The 21,200-nt window shown below is 38.4% G+C and overlaps 1 long non-coding RNA gene across 1 annotated transcript in view; it reads left to right on the top strand.

The window, feature by feature from the left end:
• Window positions 1-16,958, top strand: part of LOC138924341 (uncharacterized) — a 75,231-nt gene extending 58,273 nt beyond the window's left edge. Inside the window, exon 3 of the long non-coding RNA XR_011439363.1 lies at window positions 16,879-16,958. This is a non-coding gene — a long non-coding RNA (uncharacterized lncRNA). The remainder of the gene's footprint in view (window positions 1-16,878) is intronic.
• Window positions 16,959-21,200: the final 4,242 nt, after the last annotated feature.

Genomic DNA, 21,200 nt, shown 5'->3' with positions numbered 1-21,200 from the left:
AGAGAAGGTTAAACATGTGCATCGAGCTGGCAGGAGGATCTGTATTCTGGCTGCTAAACAAAAGCAGTCAGGTTGGCAGCCCTTGTAAGCTGGTATTCCACAATATGTTAGAAATCTGGTACATAATGCGTTTGAGCAAACATGTTGGAGTTTATTTAAATCTTTGATACAGTTTAAAAATACATGCATATACCATATACATAAGTGAAATCTAATCAAATGATTATATACTCCCTGAAAATGAAAATTATTGCATACGTTTTACCTGATTTGAACTGTTATTTTCATAGCTATATAGCATGTGTGTTTGCTTTGCCAGGTAATGATATTTAGTATAAGCGAGATGTAGATAATTTTGAGAAAAAGTTTTGGAGAAGTGCATTGCAAAAAAATTCTAGTACTATAAACCATTGTACTTGCTCCCAAGATTTCTGTTCCCAATACATATACTAATTGTCAAATGAGGTAATATATGCTATAGGAGTTCAGGGAAAGAGCAGAGTGAGCTTGAGGAGCAGGAGCATGTTTATGTCCAAAAACAGAGAGGACTAGAATTAGGCTATTGAGGTAAAGAGGAAAGGGTTGGGAAGGAGATCTCAGGCTGGAAGAGGGCTCATAAAAAGAAGAAATGGTCTGATCTAGGTGGAGCAATGAGATAGAACTAACTATCCTACAATAAATAACTATAAAATTGGACAAAACATTCAAAGTAATTGTTTTCAGGCATCTGGAAACCTGCAGAGAAGAATAGCCATCCTTGAGAGAAGGGAAACACTAGAGGTGAACTTGACATTCACCCATATTTTCTGCCTTTCTACCTTTCCAAAGTATGGCATAAAAAAGCAGAACCTAAAAAGGAATAATCTTGGTGGGCAGAGGAAACAGAGATCAGAGTTTGGGAATGCTGAAGTGTCAAGAATTTATGAAGATGGGTCCCAGAGAAGAGTCCTTCTCTGTGCAGAGAAGGAGCTCCAGGGATCTTCACAGGGGTCCCTTGAGTTTTGGCTGAATGATAAGCTGCACATGTGCAGGATGACTCTACGAGGTCTTGCAAAGAACAGCTTTAGGGTTTATTTTGAGCTGAACAGAGATTCTGGAGGATGCACGGTGCTGAGAGACACTGGTTTCCTGACCAGCCAGAACACTCCAAACTTCATTAGTTGAAACTTCAGAAAGGCTACACTTTTGGAGTAGTTTACTCCAACCCTAGAATAAGGATTACTCTAGATCTGCTGAGACAAAGCCTAAAACAAAGCCTCAAGAGGATCAAGTTAACTTGATCAAGGATCAAGTTAAATTGATTGCCTTCCAAAACAAAACTGAACATCCTTTAAAGGAAGACGGAATACTCTAGTCACTCAATTACATACCATTCATGATGTCCAGCATCCACTAAAAAATTATTAACATGCAAAGAAGCAGGAAAATGTGACCTTTGACAAACAGAAAAATCAGTCAATAAAAGCAGATCAAGAAATGACAGAGATGATAGAAATATTAGGCAAGGATTTAAAAACGTAATATACATGAACATAGTGAGAAGTTGAAGAAGCACAAAAGAACCAAATGGTACTTTTAGAAGTAAGAATTCAATTCCTCAAATGAGAAATTCATTGAATGAGGTCGACAGTAGAGTAGATACTGAAGAAGAAAAGATAAGTGATCTTAAAAACATAGCAACAGAAACTATCCAAGATGAAGGATGAGAAAAAGACTGAAATAATATGAAAACTATCTCAATTACCTATGAGCAGGGCAGGCCTCATCGGTGTGCAACCTGTCCTTCACATAGGTCCTACATTCAGAAGGGGCCCTCACTTGTTTTGATGCTCTGCTGTTGCCTCTTGAAATTCTTAACAATTTTTGAATAGGAATCCTTCATTTTAATTTTGCCCCGGGCCCTGCCAGTTATCTACCTGGTCTTGCCTAGAGGATAATAATAAACAATTTGACATGCTGTAGTTGGAATTCTAGAACTGACAGTCAGTGGGGGGTAGCACAAAAAATGTTTGAAGAAGGGGCCAGCCTGGTGGTGTAGTGGTTGGGTTCGCACACTCTGCTTCAGCAGCCTGGGGTTTGTGAGTTCAGATCCTGGGTGTGGACCTACACACTGTTCATCAAGCCATGCTGTGATGACATCCCACATACAAAATAGAGGAAGATTGGCACAGATGTTAGCTCAGCAACAATCTTCCTCAAGCAAAAGGAAGGAGATTTGCAACAGACATTAACTCAGGGCCAATCTTTCTCACCAAAAAAAAAAATATTTTGAAGAAAAAACAGTTATAGTTATTTCCAAATTCTTGCTGGTCCAAGAAGCTCAATGAAAGAAAATCACAAAAAAAGGTGAAGGAAACCATACCAAGGATGATCATAACCAAATTGCTTAAAATTAGTGATAAAGAGAAAAGTTGAAGAGTAGCCAGAAAATATTTTATTTTTTTCCAGATTTAGATATAATTGACATACAACATTGTATAAGTTTAAGGTGTACAATGTGTTGATTTGATATACTTATATATTGCCAAATGATACCACCATGGCATTAACACCTCTATCTCATGACATAATTACCATTTCTTTTTTTGTGATGAGAACATTTAAGATCTATCCTTTTAGCAACTTCAAGTATATAATACAGTATTATTAACTATAATCACCAAGCTGTACCTTAGATCCCTAGAAGTTATTCATCTTATAACTGGAAGTTTTTACTCTTTGACCAATATTTCTCCATTTTCCCCATCTCCCAGTCCCTAGTAACCACCATTCTATGCTCTGTTTCTAGGAGTTTGACTTTTTTAGATTACACATATAAGTAATATCATACGGTATTTATCTTTCTCTATCTGACTTATTTCACTTAGCATAATGCCCTCAAGGACCATCCATATTGTTGCAAATGGCAGAATTTCCATTTGTCTCATGTCTGAATAATATTGTGTTGTGTATATATACAATAGCTCCTTTATCCATTCATCCACTGATGGACACGAAAGTTGTTTTTATATCTTGATTATTGTGAAAAATGCTGCAGTACACATCGGTGTGCAGATATCTCTTTGGGATCCTGTTTTCATTTCCTTTGGATATATACCAAGGACTATACCTGGATTATATGGCAGTTCTAGTTTTAATTTTTCAAGGAGCCTCTATACTGTTTTTCATAGTGGGTATTCCAATTTACATTTTCACCAACAGTGCACAAATGTTCCCTTTTGTCCATATCCTAGCCTACTCTTGTTATCTCTTGTCTTGTTGATGATAGCCATTCTAACCTAGCATAACTCTAGGTGGGAGGTAATATCTCATTATGGTTTTGATTTGCATTTTCCTGATCATTAATGACATTTAGTATCTTTTCATGTGTCTGTTGGCCATCTGTATTTCTTCTTCGGAAAAATGTCTATTCAATTCCTCTGCCCATTTTTTAATCAGATTATTTGTTTTGCTATTGAGTTGTATGAGTTTTTAAAAAAGTATATTTTGAATGTTAACCCTTTATCAGATATATTTTGTGGTCTAGCTTATGATATATCTTGGAGAATGTTCCACGTGCACTTGAGAATGAAGTGCATTCTGCTGCTTTGGGCTGGAATGTTCTGTAGATGTCTGCTAAATCCATCTGTTCTAACATATAGTTTAAACCCAGTGTATTGATTTTCTGCTTGGATGATCTCTCCATTGTTGAAGGTCGGGTGTTGAAGTCCCCTGCTATTATTATGTTCCTACCTAGTTCTCCCTTCAGATCTGTTAATATTTGCTTTATATATTTAGGTACTCTTATGTTGGGTGCATAAATATTTACAAATGTTATATCCTCTTGATGAGTTAATCCCTTCATTATTATATAATGACCTTCATCTCTTGTTACCTTGTTCTGGATTAAAGTCTATTTTGCCTCATATAAGTATAGGTACCCCTGCTTTCTTTTGGTTTCCATTTGCATGGAATATCTTTTTCCATCCCTTCACTTTGAGTCTATGTGTGTCCTTAAATTGAAGTGAGTGTCTCATAGGCAGCAAATAGTTTGGTTTTACTTTTGTATCCAATCAGCCACTCTATGTCTTTTGATTGGAGAGTTTAGTCCATTTACATTTGAAATAATTATTGGTATTTTTTTGGTATGGGCTTACTCTTGCTGTTTTGTTAATTTCTTTCTTTTCTTTCTTTTTTTTTAGATTTCTGATTGCTCTGTAATTCCTTTGTTCCTTTCTTCTCTTTTTCTCTTCCTTTGTAATTTGATGATTTTCTGTAGTGATATGCTTTGATTCTTTTCTCTTTTGTGTATCTACTCTAGGTTTGTGGTTATCATGAGGCTTACATAAAACACCTTATATTTATAAATTTATAATGGTCTATTTTAAGTTGATAACAACTTCACTTTGAATGGATACAAAAGCCTACATTTCTGCAATCCTCTTCCCACGTTATGTTAGTTTTTCTGCATCGTATAAAACAGCCGCTTCCCAGCCTTGGCAGAGTGGTCTCGTGTGGGGGATGAGTCTCGTCAATGAGCCCAGCCCCTGCTCCTGGTAGTCTCCCAAACCTTTGTGATTATCCAAGCCACCTTCTTTATTTGTAGTAGCTCCTAGTGGTTGAGAGTGTCCCAAAGGGGAGGATCATATTCATTACCCAGATGCAAGTCGGTTGGGAGAAGGACCCTCAGGCGACAGATGGGAAAGCATGTAATTAGGCCCCTTCAAGAGAGAAACTGGGGGGTGGACGTTTTTGCTGCTCCCTCCACGCTGGGCCCAGGTGCATAGCTGCAGGGGCGTGCTCCTGAGCCTGGTAAGAACTTTGTTTGCTACAGTCCTGTGGGACTCCTGAATGGAAGCTCTATTATCTGCTTTTTCTACTCTTTTACTGATTTCTACTGGAAGAATTGCTTAATAAATTACTTGTCCCTTAATCCCGGGTCAAGCATCTGCTTCTGGGAAAATCCAGTTTAAGACATGGTTTCACCCCACTCATCCCTCACCGTTTCTCCAGACCTAAAAGTTCTAATTTTAAAAGGAACATAGGTAACACCTGAGCTAAGGAAAAAAAAAAAATCTGGGGAGAGAGACTGCAGAGAAAAGGAGAGAGAGAGGGAGGGAACCAGGATCCATCCTTGTACTCCTTCTGTATTGCTCTCCTGATCCATTCAGTTCCAAAATTACCTTCTAAAACCCACTATGTACATGTCACTCTTTCTTCCACCCATTTTATTGGTGCTCCATTGCTTACAAATGCAATAAAAATTCCATAGCTCATGTCAGGTGTCAATTATATCTCAATAAAAAAAATTACATAATCTTATGGATATTGACAAACTAAAGTTTATATGGAGAGGTAAAAGGTTCAGAATAGCCAACAAGATATTGAAAGAGAAGAACAAAGTCAGAGGACTAACACTACTCAACTTCAAGACTTACATAAAGCTGCAGTAATCAGGAAAGTGTGGTATTGGTGAAAGAATAGACAAATAGACTAATGGGACAGAATAGAGAGCCCAGAAATAGACCAACATAAATCTCACCTGATCTTTGACAAAGAGGCAAAGGCAACGCAATGGAGCAAAGATAGTCTTTTCAACAAATGGTACTAGTTGACATCGTAATGGTAAAGTGGACATCGACATGCAAAAAATAACCTAGACACAGACACTTCACAAAAATTTCCCTTCACCAAAATTAACTCAAAATGATCTCAAAACTGTAAAACTCCCAAAGATAACATGGCAGACAACCTAGATGATCTTGGGTATGGCGAGGACTTTTTAGATACAACATCAAAGACACAATCTATGAAAGAAATAAGGTAAACTTTATAAAAATTAGGAACTCCTGCTCTGTGAAAAACAATGTTAAGAGAATGAGAAGACAAACCACAGCCTGGGAGAAAATATTTGCAAAATATGTATCCAAAAAGGACTATTATGCAAAACATACAAAGAACTCTTAAAACTCAAAATAAGAAAACAAACAACCCAATTAAAAAATGGGACAAAGACCTTAACAGAAACCTCACCGATGAAGATATACAGATGGCAAATAAGTATAGGAAAAGATGTTCAACATCATATGTCATCAGGGAAATGCAAATTAAAATGAGATACCACTACACACCTATTAGAATGGCCAAAATACAAAATGCTGACAACACCAAATGCTGATGAGCACGTGGAGTAACAGGAACTTTCCTTCATTGTTGATAGAAATGCAAAATGGTACAGCCACTTTGGAAGACATTTTGACATTTTCTTATAAAACTAAACATGCTCTTACCTATAACTCAGGAATCACACTCCTTGGTATTTACCCAAAGGAGCTGAAAATTTATGTCCGCACAAAAGCCTGCACATGGATGTTTACACCAGCTTTATAAATAACTGACAAACCTTGGATGCAAGCAAGATGTCCTTCAGTAGATTAACGCATAAATAAACTGTGACACTTACCTGACCTCTTGGCCTGATAGACCCTTGGGTGAGAAGACTCCAAGCGAGTCTATGAGTCAATAAAGATAAAAGATCTATCTCACTATGAACTTGGTGGGACCCAAAGATTGCAAAGCATCAGAAGTGTTAGTGCTTCTGCTGCTATTGGACTGAGGCACATTTAATCGCAGATGATCTCAATCACTGGTAGGTTTGGAAGCTTATGGAGTTCACCCAATGGAAGCGGCAAAAGAGGAGGTAAAGAAACAAATCATATTTGGATTCTTCTTAGGTGATGACCTCATAATGGCAGGTGGTGGATGTTGTAAAAAAACATCTTTTAAAAATCACCTTTAAAACTGATTGGAATCATATGGTGGGCTTTTAAAATTCCAAGGCTCAGACCCCACTCCATATCAACTGAATCACATTCTCTGGAGCTGAAACCAGACATCAGTATTTTTAAAAAACTTCCCTGGCCATTTCCCTGTGCAACCAAGTTTGAGACCATTGCTTAAAAATAATACCCTAAGTAGTTACCTTGTGGAGATCACAAACCTATATCTACATTTAAGTAGAAAAAACTACTATCATTATGCAAGTGTAGTTTTATGCCTTGAAATAAAATTTATTGGGACTTTGTAACGCATGTATTCGAAAAGTGCTGTATCTCAAAAAACTTAGAGGTTAAGATGGTGGGATGGTTAATGTTATGTGTCAACTTGACTCGGCCATAGGGTGTGCAGACATTTGGTCAAACATTTTTCTGGGTGTTTCTGTAAGGGTGTTTTTGCATGAGATGAACATTTAAATTGGTAAACTTTAACATCAGATTACATTAACACTTTAATCAGTAGAGTAAAGCAGATTGTCCTTCATAATGTGGTGGGCTTCATCCAAGCAGTTGAAAGCCTAAATAGAACAAAAAGACTGATCCTTCCCCAGGTGAGAGAGAATTCTTCAGCTGACTGACTTCTGACTTAGTCTGCAACATTGCTCTTCCTGCATGATGGCCTTCCAACTGGAACACCTGTTCTCCCTGGGTCTCCCACACCATCTGTCCATCCTGCAGATTTTGGATTTACCAGCCTTCATGATGCGTGAGCCAGTTCCTTACAGTGAATCTCTGTCTATCTATCTATCTAGCTAGCTAGCTATCTAGCTAGCTAGCTAGCTAGCTGGCTATCTGTCTACCTATCTATCTAATATCTATCTATCATCTATCTATCTCTCTATCGATCCCCTGTTGGTTCTCTGGAGAACTTTGATTCATACAAATGGTATTTCTGGAAACCTGTTACTTGTCTCAGAAAAGTGGTTCCAGTGGTCAGTAGGATTTTGATGTTAAGAGGCAAGTGAAGAGTTTAATAAAATTATTTCATGAAATTTCAAGGTGGAAAAAAGTAATATTTTTAATATAGTGCACTAACTTACAGGGTGCATTTGATATAAAGCAAATATGTAAAAAAAACAAATTAAGAATGCATACTTGGGGCTGGCCCAGTGGTGCAGCAGTTAAGTTCACACTTTCCACTTTGGCGGCCTGAGGTTCACTAGCTCGAATCCCGGGTGCAGACATATGTACTGCTTGTCAAGCCATGCTGGGGCAGGTATCCCACATAAAATAGAGGAAGCTGGGCACGGATGGTAGCTCAGGGCCAATTTTCCTCAGCAAAAAGAGGAGGATTGGTGGCAGATGCTAGTTCAGGGCTAATCTTCCTTAAAAAAAAAAAGAAAAAGAAAAAAAAGAATGCATATTTGACTTTAAAATTTACATTCTTATTGGTATATATAAAATATGTAAAAAAATAAAATATGCATATTTGACTTTTTAAATTTACATTCTTATTAATATATGTATATTCAATCAGGCTCTTACCCTCATTTTTATTGTACTTGTGGTTCCATTTGGATATTGGAAGACCACCTTATAAGCTAGGTTTCCTTATGTGCAGGCATAAGTGGTAATTTCACTGAGCTTCAGCTTTCTTACATGTAATAGGGGATAAAATAATACCTACTCCTTAGGGCTATTGTGGGAATGAAATGAGATAATTAACATAAAGTCTTTAGTATCGTGCCTGGCATATAGGTATTATTCAATAATTGTATCTATATATCTTTTCTTTAAAAGCATATTATAAGGAAGGAGTTGAAGAAAGAATTGCTAGAGTTAAATTGATTTTTTTGTAAGTGTTGGGAAATTCTTAGTGTTCAGATAATTGAAGACAGGTTCTATTATTTTGATGTCATTTGTCCAGGTAATTTCTCTGCGCAAACACAAGGACACATTCTTCACCATATATTATTTTTGGGAGAATGGAGTTGTGCTAGCATTCTTCTCTGTGGCTAGAAAAAACAGCTGGGGTAATGAGTTATTGCTCTGTGAAGAAGAGACTATTAATTCTTAGTGTAAGCCTAAGAGAGAGGGTATAAATTGCACCAATTTGGGGGAAATATATAAAATATTGTATAATTTTTAATTGTTTTCAGGAACAATTTATCTTCCCTCTCTATCAGCAAGATAAGCCTCCTGTAAAAGGCCCCAAGAATGACTTCTCAGACACAAAATCTTATTTCTGCATCTAATTTTTTTTGATGTGTGTGAAGAAGACTGGCCTTGAGCTAACATCCAATGCCAATCTCCCTATTTTTGCTTGAGGAAGATTGGTCCTGAGCTAACATCTGTGCCAATCTTCCTCTATTTTGCATGTGGGATGCCACCATAGCATGGCTTGATGAGCAGTGTGTAGGTCTGTGCCTGGAATCGAACTTGTGAATCCTGGGTCACTGATGCGGAGCATGCGAACTTAACCACTATGCCACTGGGCCTGCCCCTCTACATCTAATTTTTGACTAAAAAATTATAACTGTATATTTTTATTCTTAATTATATTCAATTATATAATTATATTAACTATATTAATTATATAATTATATTAATTATATTTATAAATTAATAATTTATTCTGAAACCAACTTTTCCTTTTAAAACTTCCATCAAGATGACTTTTAAAGGTCATGTACAAGCTTTTGTACAAAAACCACTCAAGGTGCATTTTTTACAGTAACCACATGAGTACCTATTTGTTCATTCACTCACTGTTTTTCAGTGTCAAGAATGTGTAAGAATGTTTCATGTGTCATAAAAAATGCATAATTATGGTCCCTTTCTTCGAAGAACATAGAGGCCTTTCTTACTCTCCTAGCTGAAGTAGGCTGTGTCTTCAACACAATCACCCACTACCCCATCACTCAATATTTTTCTCCATAACATATCTAAAAATAGATAAGTTCCTCGAGTGCAGGCAGTCTGCTCCCCTAGAACAGCGCCTGACACTAGAAGGTACTCAATAGATATCTGTTTATTGATAGATTGTCTTCCTGATACCTCTCTAAGACTTCATCATCTAGACTGGCTTCAAAACCAGTCCACACTTGTATCATAAACTCTGCCCATTCCCATCTAGTTCCGTGCCTTCCTACACCCCGCCAGAGGCACTGAGCCCAGGTGTCAAACCCTCTATCTCGCCCTGCCTTCACTCTTCTGAGACACTAGTTAGCTTTCGTCAAGGCGGTGTGATTCCTTACTGCAGTAAACCTAGTAAGTTTAACTTTGTTTGATCTTCAGGTTTTTCTGATGGACTTTGAGGGAGCTGAGTTGACAATTCATGCCCACTTTTTATAATACTCAGCTGAAGAGTCATTTCCCTTGGTAAGCCTAAGGTGTCCCTTCAATTCCTTGCCCAGGTACAGTTAATCCTCCTCTCCCGTACCCCCACACCTCACTGTACATACATCCCAGGTTCTATCAGAGTGTGATCCTGTTGTTAGACTGTTTGTCTTCCCTCCTGAACTAAAAGTCCCTAAAGTCAGTGGCTGTGGCTTTCATCACTATATGTTCTTAGCACTGCTTTGAATATAGAATGGGTGCTCAACGATGTTGAACTGTTGACTGCTGTACTGAATGAATGAATAAATGTATAACCAAGTGCAGGTAGAGAGACTTACCGTAAGATCAGAAGAAAGGTGACTGCAGTAGTTTACCAATGAGGTAGTGAGCACTGGTGAGTCGAAATGAGTAGCCTCGCCCAAGATGTACCCATCAGGAGAGTCCAAGCACCATTGGGAAAATTCCAAGAACCAACTGAAAAGAAAAATTAGCCCCATATTTCTAGAAGTGGTTTTCAACCCAGGCTGCTAGGATGTTAAAAAGAAAATCCAATGCCTCTTTCCTGGGCACTCCTCGGCCCACCACTCTGATTTAATTTGTGGGGCAGGATATTAGAATCTTTTAAATGCGCTCCTGAACCCCTAAGGAGCAGTTGAGGTTGAGAATCATTGGTCTAAATGCTCAGTGTTGCTCTTTCTTCTGTGCTATTTCTCTGACATGCTCTCAGCCCAGTGATTCTCCAGGAGGTGTAGTTAGTAAGAGGACACGTCAGATCCTCCTGCCAAGGAAGCTTAGCGGAATTTTGTGTGAAAGACATGGGATGACGGTGGGTTAGGTAGTTTAGAAAGTGTATTCAATATAAGCAACTTTTTTTTTTAATTTGGAAAAAGACAAAAATTCTATTGCTTGTGTAATTCAAATTATGAAAAGTAAGTGCTGGTAAGAAAACAAAGTACTGCATCCTCAGCAAAGGCACTCTCCTTCGGGAGTTACTTAGAAAGGTTTTTTTGTGGGAAAGACTTGAAATGTGAATGTTTATCAAAAGGCAACATGTGTTTAAAAGATAGTAAAATTCTGTCTTTGCCCCTAGAGTTAGAAAAGTGCATGCATGCTCCTCTCTGCTTCCTTAGCAGCCCCTACTTGCTTTGGTCTGCACTTCTCATGTGCTTAACTTGCAAGCACTTAAAGGTAGGCAGGCTTATAACCCTTTCTGTTTATTCTCAGGTTTAGTGCCTGGTGACACTCAATAGGGGTTGATTGACTAGAAAGAATGAGGGTAAATTAGGAATGAAACATGTACATTTGGCTAGATTTAGCAAGAGCATGATGCAAATGAGGTCGTGGATGTGGTTTCATGCTGGATCAGGGCCAGATGGTTACTCAAAGATGTTGTCCCATGACCCTGTAACTGCTCCTTCAACCTAGCCAGCTGCTGTGCATATGCTGGTGCATCAGAGAAAAATCCTGCCACTATTAACAGTTCAGAGGACGAGTTCTAGAGATGGTGGTTATTAGCACCACTCTGTATCAAGGCCAGCTGCATTTATTTTTCTGCTTTACAAATTAGAGAACATTACTTCTCAAAGAGTGGCTGTAAGAATTGAGTGAATTAATGTGTGGGAACATATCTACAATAATAACCAGAAAATTTTTCACTAACCACCCATGAAAGAGAACAAGTTTGTCATGATACTGACTCTGGGCAGAAATATTTTAGAAAGGATTCAAGAATCAGAAGAATTGTTGGACCAGATGGATTTTAAGGCTCCATCCCATCCTGAGAGGCTATTATTTTAATTCTCTCATTTCATAGATAAAAAAGGTAAGGCACAGAAGGATAAATGGTTTGCCATATGGCCATCTCTTACTCATCTCTTGGGATTCAGGTAAAACATCCTTTCTTTCAAGAGGACTTCCCAGATACCGTTTCCCCTAACCCGAGTTCTCTCTCTTAGCACTCTACTGCTCTATCACAAGTTGTAACTCTATATTTATTTTTGTGATTATTTATTCAATGTTTTTATCCTACACTAGATTTCAAACTACATGAAGGTAGAAATCAAGCCTTTTTTCACCATAATACATAACCACCCAGAGACTAGCACAGTTCTCTGCCCATAGAAAGCTCTCATATATTTGTTAATTGAATAGACAACAAATTAATTAATTAATTAGTTAGTTAATTTTAATGTATTTATTCATGCCAACTTACAAAAAGGATTTTAAGTGTATAAAGGGCAATGTATTATCTGTTTATTTACTCATTTGTTCACTTACTATTTTATTTTTATTGAAAAGATTAATTAATATAAAGTTTTCACATCTGGCTAACTGTTTTCTTTTCCGCCACTGCTTCTATCATTATTCTTGGCAACTTCAATACCAATGAAAATGATTAGTTCAACACTCTGGTCTCTGAGGTCCATGATTTCCTTAATTTTGTATTTTATTCTATCCCGCCTTAGACACCCCTATTGGACCCATCCTAGAGAGCTGTTTTTCAGACTGGAGATTGTGACTTATTATTAGAGGTGACAATTAATTTAATAACTATCATTTAAAAATGGGATTGAAATAGAATTTAAAATATCAGAGTGCATTTAAGGATAGGTATTGCATTGTGAAAATTTGTATGTGTATGTGCACTAAATATCTATGTAAAACTTCTTTCCTTCTGAGGGTTGTGATGTAAAAAGTTTGTAAAGTACTATGGTAGATGTTGTCATCATTAATAACTGCAGCACCTCTGAAACCTCAATTTTAAGCAGCCAATTTTTTTCCCACTACTGCTTTCCTTCCTAGCTCCTTTTCTCCACTAGGTCCATCTAACATTTTATTATCCCATGCAGACCTCCAACTCATTGACTCCAACATTTTTTTATTTTCCAGTGTTTCCTCCTTCTCAAGTTTCTCCTTGCCCAGTTTACACTCCAGGGTCTATCACGGTCACTGGAATCAGCCTCAACTCCCTTGTTACCTTTCCTTCCATTTCACTGAACTGGCAAAGCCAATTATCTGCACACTCTACCCTGTACCTGATCAGCCTGGAGTGTGGCTGCAGTTCTGGAGGCTTACCTTGCAAACTGGTCTCACTTTGTGTTTATGACCACAGGTCTGTAGTGAGGCCTCAGAAATATCCAGCCATCTTACTAGACTTTCCTAATAAATTTGCTTTCCAACTCTGAGGTGCTTTCACACCTTCTCTGTCCATTAACCTCCAATATCAGCGATGCCCTCTCTAATTCCCTGTAGTGAACTTACTCATTTCCTGAGGAAATCAGACCCTCTACAATTCAGCTGAGTCATCCTTCTATGGACAAATTTCCTCCATACTTTCACTCCTACCCAGATGCTCTCCTTTTAGTCTTCTGACAATGGACTACCCCCACTGTTATCAAACCTCCTACTTGCCACCTGACATATACCCTGTGAATTCCCATACATGCACTTCGTTTCTCTGCTTCTTAGCCACAAACGGATCATAATATTCTAGCTGGGACAAACACTGTTTGTTTTATTTTTTAAAAAATTCCTTATGCTTCCTGTCTTGCTGGGTATAATAGCAAGAGGACTGAGTAAGTTGGAGAAGCATAGGATGGTGCTGGTTGGGGCATGACAATATGTTGCCTTGAGCAGCCAGGAATAACCCAGTGTTGTTCTGTGCCTATTGAGGCTCCATAAATGGAGAAATAGATAGTAAAGGAGAAGGGGAATGAGAATACACTTCCACTTCTTAAATGTTCTGAGAATTGGCCCTGTATCTATATTATAGTTAGATAACACATTTTCCTAGTAAAATTGTCTAGCAGTTATGGGAAAGTATAACAAGATTTTTCCCCCTGCCCCTGCAGCCCACATTGTCTCTTTAAAAGTACGATCTGTATTTCCACTCCTTCCCACAGTTATTATCCTGATGCAGAAGGCAGAAGAGTTTAAAGGTCTTCTCTCACTGGGACCTTGAAATACTCATTTGTAGAGTTGACGGGAAAAAAGAGCCTCTGTTTTCAGTCTCTTCTGATGCATGTATTTCCATTTCCTGACCTTTCCAAAAGTGACTTTCAGAAGCAATAGTTGTCGAGAATGGAAACAATATGGACAACTCAAACTTTTTATCATATTCTATCTCAAAATTGACCTCGTGGTCATCTTTCAAAAGCCTCTTCATATGACAGGTTCACTCGCGTAGGGAAATTCGTGGCTGCCAAAGTTGCTTCCAAAGCATTGCTTGGAAATATCTGCATTTGATCTCACCTCCTCCAGTATGTATTAATGGTATTTTAGGTTCCTATTTTAAAAATATTTTAAAGTACTTTCTCATCTATGATGGCCTTTCACTCCAGAGATGACTTTACAAGTCAGATAAGAGGGTAACAGACTTAGAGAAATTAAATTATTGAAGTTACCGAGTTGTGTTTGGTTGGCTTTCTAATTAGAGCAGAACCTGGTGGTGGAACCCGAATCTTTGGAACTTGTAGCTTTGAGTATTCTTCACTACGTGATTGCATTACTCTGTTGTACAGGGGCCCATCAATGTTCACCTTCTCCCTTTTTAAGGACCGGTATGCCCCAAGAACAACCTTCAGTCAAAAGCGCTTGTGGTTAAACAGTTAATATTGACCAGGTTGAGTGAGGAGGGAGCGGGCCCGAGGTGTGGAAACCCTAATAAGAGACTACAATGTGTGAAGACTGGGAGGCAAAGGAGAGCTTGCAGGTGGTCAAGGAGCTAAAATAGGTTCACCAGGGCTGAGGTGAAGAAGGAGAAGCCGGGAGGAGCAGACTTGACCTGAAATAGTGAAGGGCGTAGGGAGTCTTTAAGGCATGTTAAGATGTGCGTCTGATGTACCTTTAGAAAGAAAATGTTTGTTGAATGATCTAATCCAAGTCTCTCACTGTAACTTTGGGAAAATGAAGAATCCAAGAGCTTAGATAAGTTACTAAAAGCCACAAATCAAATTCAAAGCAGAGCTCGGACTAAAATTTAGATCATTTATGATCAAATGATGATTTCCTTATGCTATTTAATTGGTCTAATTCAGTTCTCAGTATTGCCTGTTGCCAGGTTATTAGAATGACCTGGACGTTTTTAAAAACTATAGCGGGTTGAGCCCCCTCCCCAGAGATTTGATTAAATTAGTTTGGAATGGGGCCTGAGCATGAGCATATTTTAAAAGTTCCCTGGGAGATTCTAATGAGAAGCTAGACAGAGAGCTCCTTGACTACATTATAGCACTTTTTTCTATAATAGCTAGTGTAGCTAATGCTTGTTTTCCTTTTTTTCTTTTTGTATTTTTAAAACTGAAAGAAAAAGGATTCTTCTTTCTTATGAGTCCTGTGTTTTGCATTTTTCTTTAATGTTCTCTGTCTTAATGGATTCATGCAAAAGGAAGAGCTTTGATCTCTAGGAGGTTAGGGGGTTAGGAACAGTTTCTCAACTGTAGGTAATGGTGATAACGTACAATTATAAAAAGCTCTCTAGGTAATTCTCCTAGATCTGTCTCCCCAGTGTTGTCCCAAGCTGGGGATCACTGTTCTAATGCACATAAGGAAGAGGAGTTTGTTTCTGAAATGATTATTTCTTAATCCTGCCTCATCAGTCATGGCTTCATTATAGGGAGGAAAATCCCAGTTGAGTGTCAGTGTATGAAGACAAAGGGACAGATGTCTACAGAGATCATTTGTCTTTACACAGATTTGCCCAACCATGACCATAGTCTGAATTTTTCACCTTGGTCACTCATCTTGCAAATATGTTGCACCACAAAAAGAACCAAAAGATGATGGAATCCATGTGGCACACACATCACCACCAATTCCACCTCTACCCTCACTGTTTTGTACCAAACTACAAGTCAACATTACTCTCTTATTCAACGTAACAACCCAGGGAGAGTTGGATGAACTCTATTTGTCGCTTTTGGAAAACACAAAAGTGGTACCCAGCAAACAAGGCCAGAATTTTTGTCTACCTATAAAGACAGGGGTTATGACTTCACATGTGAAGCCTTGAAAATATGAAAGCTGTTGATCTGGGTGTATGCTTCTAGGATTATTTGAAAGTGTTGCTTCCTCATGCATCTTCCTTCCTCCTTTCTTGTGTTTTTTCTTCCCTCGCTTTCTTCCCCCTCCTTCCATTCCTTTTGATTTCTTTCTTTTTACTTTGTAAAATCATGTTTGTATCTCTCATGTATACCATCTTCTTTGTCATGCTCCTTATCTAGTTTCCAGAACTTCTAATCTTGAATATAAAATCTTCTCTTCCCTCTGCTATGTAATTATCCTGAGATTATTCCTGTGGAATACTCAAAAGTTCTGTTAGCTACACAAGAATTTGAGATAGTATTGCTTTACTTCTGTCCAGATTTCAGATTTCCTTGTTATATTGTTTACTTACTTGTCTAAATTTTGTCTTAAAATTCATTAATCATTATTGATATCACTTCACTCTTCTTGCAAGAAAGACTGTCCTAGGAGTCAATGGTCTTGTATTGGAATAGGAAGTACTCTATTCTGAAAAAAGGGATGCAAGAATAAGGTTTTGGTTCCCAAAGCAGGCCTGGCAGATCTCTGAGAGAACACAGAGAGGAGAGAGAGTTAAATCAGAGAAGTGACATGTTCCTGAATTATGTGTGCACTGGGAGTGTGCTTGCTCTGTGTGGTAGATAATGGGTTCTCCCTACAGGCATTCTCCAGGTCAACAAATCCTCTTTTGAAAGATTTCAAATCTCTGCCCTCAGCTCAGAATATTCTCGTTAATGCCAATATTTATGGCCCTTCTGTTTTCCAGAGTAATTTGAAAGAAGACAAGAATCAATATACTTCGTATGAGCTACAAAGGATAAAGGCAATGTGATGCTTTAAGCCGTCTCAAAGGTGCACATTTTAAAAATTATTTTTAAAATTTCATGTAAATCCTTTCCTTCTAATACGGCATTATGAGATCTTTTTCCACCTTGAGCTTTTCTCCAAACACATGTAATTGCTCCCTCTATTATTTGAAAGTGGTTTAGAGAGAATGCTTTAGACGAGATGTGATAAATCACATTGCCTCTGCATACTTCACCCTTCATGGGTGCGGGCCCATTATGCTTATGAGATCTCATGATCTTCCACCCATAAACATTTGTGGTTCCCACGGACAAAGTTATAAAAATTGTGTTTTCTTTGAACAAATTTACAAGTCTAAAACACATATACAAATAAAATATCTATATGCATGATTTCATTTGGAGATAATTTCAAAAGTCTCAATTTGAGGCCCCTTATCCATGTAAGGCCCAGAGTACAGACCCTCTCGTTGCTCTCCCGCTCATGATAGATTCTTTCCTGAAGCACTGAGGGTCAGAGTTTCACTCTACACGTTGGCATTTGGGTCTCTCACCCCTGTCCACAGGCACACTACAAGGAGATATATTCCATATGTCACCTAACAGAAAGATGAAAACCACTCTAAGACCATACTTGCCCATCAAGGCAGTTATACTTGACGGGCAGGCAAATGTAAACTATCCAGGTATAACATTCTTAATCCTGGCACGGCCATAATTCTAGAGGTCTGATGCTCAAGTGGGAACCAAATAATTCATTAGTCAGATTGAAACCATCCAAATTCTTTGATGTCACTAGGAGTAGTGCTTTGTCTCTTTTATATTTGCATTTTTAAGGTGCTCCAAAATTTATGAGACAGATTATTTGATTTTTAGATATCAAGGAGAAACAAAAAAGTTAGAATACCCAAGAAAGGTATTATTTAGGATCTTGTAAATCTGGCTTGCCTCTCTTCTCTTTGCTAACTCTGAAACAATTTTAAGGACACCAAAGACAAAGAACAAGTAAGATTTTCTACTGTTTTCTTTATACAACTCAATAAAGCATTAAACAATGTTTAGATAGAATCTGTACCACTTCTCAGCCTTCTCTTGGTAAGCTTTCTATATCAAATGCCTGAGAAATTTTGGAATTCTCAAATGAAGAAGGAGGTAGATGTGATTTTGCTTGCAACCTATTACCAAGCCTCATGGGTTTGACAGGATAATGCTTCAAAGATGGGGAGGTGTTCTGTATTCTCTCATAACTTTCTCAGCACAGTTATGAAATGCATAGCCATTGTGATATCTGTGGCAGAGAATGCTAATTTTTCTCATATTTATTTTCTCTTGTACCTTTAGTTATAGATTCTCCTCAGTCAAGTCGGCAGTGCAGCTAGACACAATATTTCTCAAGCTCTCATGTCATGTCCAGTGGGATGTGAGTATGAGTGGAACTTCCACATCATATTCTTAAAGAAAGCTGCTTTCCTTCTACCTCTTTTTCCCCGTTTCCATGGGCTGGAACTGACATGGGGAGCCAGCCACGACCACATAATTGAGGGAAACAGCCTACAAGAACATTTAAGGACAAAACATGGAATGAACAATAAAAATGAATGAACCTGAGTCAGGAATGGCTTTGAAAGCAGCAGTCCTGCCTTCGATGGGTAGTTAGAAAGATGGGTGATGATGATGATGATGATCTCTCTTGGATCACCTACCAATCTCTGGATTGTTATGCGGTAGAGACACTCCTATTTTGTTTGGGCTACTGTGTTTTTGGTTCTCTTTTTTGCTGCAGCTTAACAATAATAAAACTAATATAAATATCATTCCTTTTTTTTTTTTTTTACCTGACTTGAGATCCCAGGGAACATGCACCTTCCCTATTCTCTAATAGAAACATTAAAATGACCAGTGAGGATAATTTTGGACATAGAATTTTGATGAAACTTTGTATAATGACATATTCCCTTACGTTATGCTGATAAGGCTTAAGCTCCTGGGGCGGAGACGTTAGTATTAAAATGAAGCCAACAGTGACTTTAGGTCATCTCCTGGCTGTCTGCGCAGGTGCTGCCTTGGCCGCAGGGCTCGGTCTGGTTCAGGCGGGTTGACATGGGATCTCTTCCTGACAGAGCTCTGAAAAACACCCTTGAGGAAGTGTGAAGCACTTTTAAAACTCCCTTTGAGCTGCTTATACACTGGTGACACAAGCAGAGAAAGCCAAATGGGCCCCCCTGACCACTCACCTGGCACGCCCCGCTTCGCTGCTAGGCAGCCGGCCCCAGCTTCCCTGGGCCGACACCTGCAGTCAGGGCGCAGCCCACGACTCCCGGCGCTCTCGCTGTAAAGCTTTCCGACTTCTCTGCGTCCCTTTGAGTCTGTACCAGCACAGAAGCGGTGGTGGCTGGCTCCCTTGCTACAGCAAGCTCTGGATAAATAAACATTGCTTATTCTCATTTGACTGGTCTTTGTTTAGTTCCGCAAGGGGCTTTAAAACAACTTTATAATCAATCTCACCTCTTTCTCAAGAGAGAGAAAATATTGTGGTCAAGCTTATAAAAGCCTCAGAAGAAGAATTTTCCAAGGGTCTTCTGACTGTCCTTGAAATGATTCCTGGAACTTTGGGGTTCTTCTGCGTCCTGATCCAGCCACAGTTCAAGCTTCCAGGACTGGAATGAGCAGTGGGGAGAGCAAGCTCCCTGGATTCACAGTGGGGACCTTTTGATTTCCTGCTCAGGTCCCCAGTGTTGCTGACCAGGGCAACTTTCACTAAAACATGACATGACTAGATATAACAAAGCTATGTTTTCAGGGTCATAGGCTGTGTATACCTGGCACTAAGTCAAGTAGAAGTTTGGCATGGGTCCTGTTAATTTGATCAGTATAGATAAACAACAGGATAATTCAAGCCCAAATCAAAATAGACTTTGGCAGTCTGATCTGGATTTGACTTTTTATTTTATGTAACTCTCTAATACCAGAACTCCAGCTTGCTTTGTACTGACTAGCCACAGACTTGAGATTTTTGCTAGATTTGATAGTAATTAGAATGGTGAGATGAATTTCTGTTATACTATAATTAAACTGTATTCCTCTTCTTTTTGGTGGAATTATAATGCTATTGTAAATACCACTAGCACCATTATTCATCACTTACTGATTGATATGCAAAATCCAAGGACACAAAATAAGAAGGATGTAAAATGAGGGTAGATGTTTTGATTACAGTTAGACTAGGATTGATAAAATATTAATTTATATGCTAAATCGATCCTCTGGGTCCCATTACGTTTATTTTTCTTCTGAATTTTAATAGAAAACTACACACTAATTCTCCTAAAGTCATTCAGATTAGTGATATAGATGGCATATATTTTCAACAAAATGAAGAAAACATTTGACTGAGGGAATCTAGAATCTTTAGTGTAGGAAAAATGGCTCACATTGATAGGGTTCATTACTGAATCAAATTAAATAAAAATTATGCAGAAATGGAAGGACACACAGCATGCTTCACAAGGGAGATACCCATCAGTGGGCATGATTGTGGAGAGGAAAAACCATTTGTGTTTCTTGTGCATAAGGGGAATGATGATTATAAGCTAAGTTGAGAGTATGTAAGATTTTTTTCATTTTACTGTCTTTCAGGAAATATCACAGGGAAGTCTGGAGAAACTTTTCAGAATAAAGATAGGTGGCTAATCCTGATTTAAGTGAAATCTGACAAGTTATGGTCATTGCTGAAGCTGGTTATTTTATCCAGATTATTGTTAACTTGCTGAATGCTCTTCACTGCGCTGTTACAAGATGTCATTTCAGGCTGGCTGTGTGATCTCTGTTCTAGACATCAGCTCCGGTGTGTGGCCTCTCTCCTCACAGTGGTCAGTGTTTATAGAAACCATCATTTTTGTTTGCTTTATTTATATTAGAGTTGTTTTGCTTACCACTGAACACAAGGCTGAAGTGGCCCAGTGGCTTACAGCCCCTGACCTCTCTTCACTTGGGGTCCACTTATACCTAGCAGAGAATGTAAGCGCCTCCACAGGTTCTGAACCCCACTACAGCCGGCAACACAGTCCCTCAGTTTGCCTGGAAGCTGTTGGGAAAAAAAATACTAACAAATTTTTAGAGAAAATAAGGTTAGAAGTAGAAAAAAGGTAGGATCAGAAAAATGAAAAAAACTTTACAAGTGTTTTTGCATTTCACAGACTGAGCATTTAACTTATACCCGATGCCTGTCACATGTTATCGCTCATCCTTAAAATATCTGCTTCTATATCCCCCCTCCCACTAT

Source organism: Equus caballus, chromosome 5 (assembly GCF_041296265.1).
Source record: "Equus caballus isolate H_3958 breed thoroughbred chromosome 5, TB-T2T, whole genome shotgun sequence".
Taxonomy (NCBI): Eukaryota; Metazoa; Chordata; class Mammalia; order Perissodactyla; family Equidae; genus Equus; species Equus caballus.
This window is presented reverse-complemented; position numbering and strand designations above follow the sequence as displayed.